Raw genomic sequence first — 5630 nt, 5'->3', positions numbered from 1 at the left:
GCCAGAGCTTCTGATCTCATTGTGTTTCCATAGAGATTCCAGAGGTTTTGTCCTAATAAATTCACACTCTCTCCTCTGTCACAGAAACACTCCTCAGCTGGAGGAAGAGAGAGAAAATGAAGGAGAAAAAGAGAGTTTGGCATTCAGAGCTACAGTAGAGTCCAGCGCAGAATAGAGATGAGACAGAGCTGACTGCACGAGCAGATCAATATCCATTCTCAATATCCTCTGTGTGTGTGTGTGTGTGTGTGTGTGTGTGTGTGTGTGTGTGTGTGTGTGTGTGTGTGTGTGTGTGTGTGTGTGTGTACATGTGTGTGTGTGTGTGTGTGTGTACATGTGTGTGTGTGTGTGTGTGTGTGTGTGTGTGTGTGTACATGTGTGTGTGTGTGTGTGTGTGTGTGTGTGTGTGTGTGTGTGTGTGTGTGTACATGTGTGCGTGTGTGTGTGTGGGGGGGGGGGTTCTCATGTATTGTTTGTGTGGGCATGTGAGAAATCTTTTTCATATTGTGTATGTATTTAAATGAAAACATTGAGTGTGTGTACAGTATGAGTGTGTGAATATACAGCACAAATGTTTAATATTAATGCATACTGTATGGATATGCATGCAAATATGAGGTTTTCAATATAGCTGTATTTTTAATGCTTTTGCAAGAGAAAGAAAGAAAAGAAAAAAATGCAAAATGGACCATTTTCTCTCTCTCTCTCTCTCTGTAGAATTGATCGACTATTCCTTCTCAATCCATCTCTCCGTCTGTTTCTTAGCAACCGGTGCGCCAATGAATTTGCGGCCTGGGATGTTTTATTATTTCATTTATTTATATATTTTTTCTCACAGAAGATGCTTCATGCATGTGTTGGAGTTGATGTGGCGATAATTATAGAGGAGCATGTGTGGACTGCTGAAGAGCAGCTTTAGGGTCATTGATAGTCATCAACATACATATTTCATAATCTGCAGAGGAAAAGGATGTGGATCAATCTGATGTCGTTCTTTATCAGCAAATGTCACATTATTGAAGAGAGTCACATGATCTAAAATCAAGCTTGCACTGCAGCTTCAGACAGATAACAAGAGCAGGTCATCGGGCATTTATTTCATTTATTTCATTTATTTGATCGTGTTGGATCCGTTTGATTTCTGTAGTATTTGGTTTCACACACACACACACACACACACACACACACACACACACACACGCATATATATATATATAAATACACGCGCGCGCGCTCACATGCATATATATCCAAACGCAGCGATAGACTCTTATCACACTGCGTGGAAATAACAGCACAGACTGACAGTGAAGTGTTCTGATGTCTGTCCTGCAGGTTTAAGGCATTTATCGATTGCTTCCACAGAATTATGAATTTAAGATGCAGAATCTTCTTCGGGCCTGAAGACACCATCATGTTGTGTTCATTATGGAAACATTTATTTCCTGACATCAGCCCTGACCCATGATGAAATGAAGCACATCTATAGTGAACAAAACATGCATTTTACTAATATAAATATTGACACTAAATAAAACATGTCAAATTGTGCGGGTGCACGCGCAAAAAAAAAAAATAAAATAAAAAATAGAACTTATTTGAATGCAAACGTAATATTTTGTCCGTCAAGAAAAAAAAGTAGTTGTTTGATGACTTATATTTTTACACATGGTACATATATATATATATATATATAAAGTTGTTCCTGCTTAATATTCCAATTCTAGAAATATTTTTAATGCAATTACAGTATTATTTCGTGATTTATTTCTGAGAGTTCTACTAGAAATATTTCAATGGCAATTTTAATTGAATTAAATTGTTTAAGAATGTCTTTTTAATACAGAATACTGTAGATTACATGAGCAAAACAGTCTTCCGAATGTGTGTGCAGCACATACTCAATTTGTATAGTTTTTAATAATACATAATGGTCTTTGTTTCTTTGTTACACTGTAATTATTCATTTAAGTAATCTACATGTACTTACTATAGGGTTAGGATTAAGGCTTGGTTTAGTTGCATATAATTATGTATAATTTATAGTTATTACTATAGTAACTACATGTAACAATGATACTAAAATAAAGTGTTATCATTTTCCTGATTATTCTCCAACAATTATTTTCTGTCTTGCAAATTATTAAATGATGCATTTAAAAAGCTAAATCTCCAGATCGCTTCTGTTTAGATTATCGTTCAAATGTTAATATTAATGAGTTACAGGTTAATATAAATTATCTTTATCTTCTGTGAATGTGCGCGCGCCTGATTTGCGGCGAGGCGGAATTTGCACGCGCTCGTGTCGATCTGGTTTCGTCTTATTTCGTGTTTCAGGAGGTTAATTTGCTGCGTTAGACCCAAAATCTGTGTATTCCCATTGAGCTAAAGGCTATTGATTTCCGATCACATCGATAGAGGAGGGCGAAGATCGTCTGTCTTTCTCCAACATCTGAAAACATCTGCTGGAAATATTCTGAAAGAGGAAAAAAGTTGAATGCGACGATCTGAAAAATACAAACTTTATTAAAAACTGATCGTCCGAAATATCTATAAATTATTGATAGATTTATTGAGATTTTAGCAGAACCTGAAAAATGCATTAATCATAAGATTTATGATAAACATCAACTCTTTTCCCGTATAATTTAAGACTTTAATTTAACACATAATTTCACATGATCAACTAAAAAAAAAAAAAAAAAAAAAAAAAAACATTTTAGATAATTGACAAAAACTTTCTAAATGTGTTTTTAAACGTAAATCTTGTTTAAAAAACTTTTTCAAATTAATTATCTAGATTTAACCAACATATAATATTGGGAAAAAATTGTTTATTAATAATAACACAACAAATAATTGTATCATTTATTTTTTTATATATAATAATACTACTACTAATAATAGATTTAATAATGTATCCTACTCAAAAGCATTCAATAAAATTAACAGGCTAACATTGCTAAAATATCAGATATTTTTCTTGGCAGATATGACACGTCATATGCATAAACAAAATCATAACATTTGTAAAAGATTGTGAAAGTCGCTCCTTCTCGGACTTTCTCTGTTCTCAGGCCTGATCAATATCATCAATAACCGGTAAAAACTGTCTTTTATTATATAAAAATAGCCAAAGTTCCCATAAACACAAAGATCAAATCGAATAACTGCAGGAGATTCGGGTCTAACATAAGTTTTTTTAGATAATTGAAACGTTTTACTATTTTTAATAAATCAGTAACGGCTTATAAAATAAAAAAAAGACTGAATTAAATCTGAAAATAAGAAGCCACACATCTTTTTAAATTTAGAAACACAATTATTAAACAAAACAAAACTGGATGACCATTAATAATTATGTAAAAAATAGTCGAAACATGATTTCCTTTATATAATACAAATTGCAAAATATAAAAGCAACTAAAACAGGCTCACAAATCACTAAACTAATATTAACAGGCCTAAAACAGGTTACAGATGAATGCAGATGATTATGATGGGATTATATAACATCTTCCAGACACATGACTGATATAAGAAGTCAGCAAATTATAAACTAACATTATAACAAATGCGTTTAAATATAACTTCCATCTCTTTCAACTAAGTTTTACGCACTCGTGCACAAAAGCACATTTGCATTTATTAATTTGATAAGTAAACACACAATTCGCACATATAACTAAAGCCCCATTCTCATAAACACTCACACTCTTAAACTCTTCAAGCGCGCGCGCGCCGCGCCGGTGGGTGAATTAAAGGCGAGCGCTCGTGCACATCCATCACGCCGGTGGTCAGGCAGCCGATACTGAAGCTCCAGAGCCGCTGCGCCGCGCGGACTAACCGATTCACTGCTGGCTCGAGAAGCGTAATTTATTTCCGATAGAAGCGCTCATCAATAGAGGGACATTAAAGCGAGAAGACACAGAGCTCGTTTGTGTATCGTTCACTAAGACAGCTCTAAAGTGAGGCCATTACTTCTGCAGGCCGCTTCACACCAACAGCACTAACACGAAAATAATGCTATCTTAGTTTAATATACTGCTAAAAATGCTTGGTTGCATAAATAAACCACGATTAATTCAAGACAAAAATATAGTTTAATAATTTAATTTAATGTGAATCAGCTGAAGTGAAAAAAGTCAGATCAGATAAGAGCTCCAAAATATTAAATTAGACGAAATTGCATGCTTTACCAAATAAAATAGTAATAAAAAAAATATATTAATACCAATGGATTTGTGATCACAGACAGACTGGAGTGAATTTATGCCTCTAATATCTTGCAAGCGAGTTTACGTTAAACAATATTATTATATGAATATTAATTTTATACCATGTTTCCTGCGGCGCGCCGAACTGCTCCTGCCCGCTTCGCCTTCACTCTTCTCTGCAGCAAAACTTTCTGACCTCTGCGGCCCTCCTCAGCCCGGGTCAAAAAACATAATTAATCAGTGTCAGTCAATATATTGACCGGATTTATCAATGACCACCCGAAAGAAACTACAAGCTTTTCGTGCCAAAGCACCACTGTTACCCGACATCAGTTAATAGAGAGCTGCGTTTATTTCTCCTAATGTAAAAATGCTTTAGTTTGCATGACAGAAAATTAGTACAATATGAATTTTTAAAATGCACATTTCCAAAAATAAAAAAATATGATATTTTAAAATTTATTTTGGTCTATTATACTTTTATTTGGTCACAAAAGTGGGTCTTTTTCAATATCCTTAATGAAGCATCGAAATAATTGCGCATTTTCCAAAATAATCATAATAAAAACCTTTTTTGGGGCCTATATTTACAATTATAAACATATAAACTACAGATTAGCATGCATGTTGCATAAATATGATGTTATGAAATTTGTTTGTTTTTATGGATCTGCATTTATTTTATAAAATGTAAAAAATGTTTGCATGACAGAAAATTAGTATAATATGACATTTAAAAATCTACATTATTTTTTTTTTTGGTCACAAATGTGGGTCTTTTCAATAAAGTCTTAAAGCACATTTTCAAAAATAATAATAATAAAAAAAAATTGTAAGAAGAGTAGGATATACAAGCCTATATGCACAATTATAAACATGTAAGACTACAGCTTAGCATGCAATATATTTTATAAATATGCATAAATATGATTGTTTGGATATTAATCTGATCATGGATGTGTATTTTTCCGTATTAATTTTAAAAATAACAACATATTTCAGATGAATTATATACTACAATATTAATACAGAAATGCTCTCATACAGACCTACACTAAATAAATAATGAATGTGTTATATATTAGTTTAGGAGAGCTCATTTAGCTGAGAAAGTGAACTCATATACGCACCAGTGATAGTAGATCAGACTTCAGCACCGCGGCCAGCGCACGTCACGTACGTACACACACACAGATGCGCGCTCTCGTTCAAAGACAGACGCGCGTCCCGCCTCTCAGTAGAAGCGCTGTTGTGCAGCGAACGAGCCACACGCGCACCGAACGCTCGGCGATTTAAGCAGGACAAAAGCTTCGGCGCACCATGTTGGACTGACTGCAGACTCTTTCAAATCGATGGATTGGTTTTGAAATCGTTGATACGGTGTTTTTGCGCGGGTCTGAGAGGAGGTGATCT

Source organism: Megalobrama amblycephala, linkage group LG17, assembly GCF_018812025.1.
Source record: "Megalobrama amblycephala isolate DHTTF-2021 linkage group LG17, ASM1881202v1, whole genome shotgun sequence".
NCBI lineage: Eukaryota > Metazoa > Chordata > Actinopteri > Cypriniformes > Xenocyprididae > Megalobrama > Megalobrama amblycephala.
The sequence above is the reverse complement of the archived record's forward strand: the minus strand, read 5'-3'. Positions refer to the sequence as shown.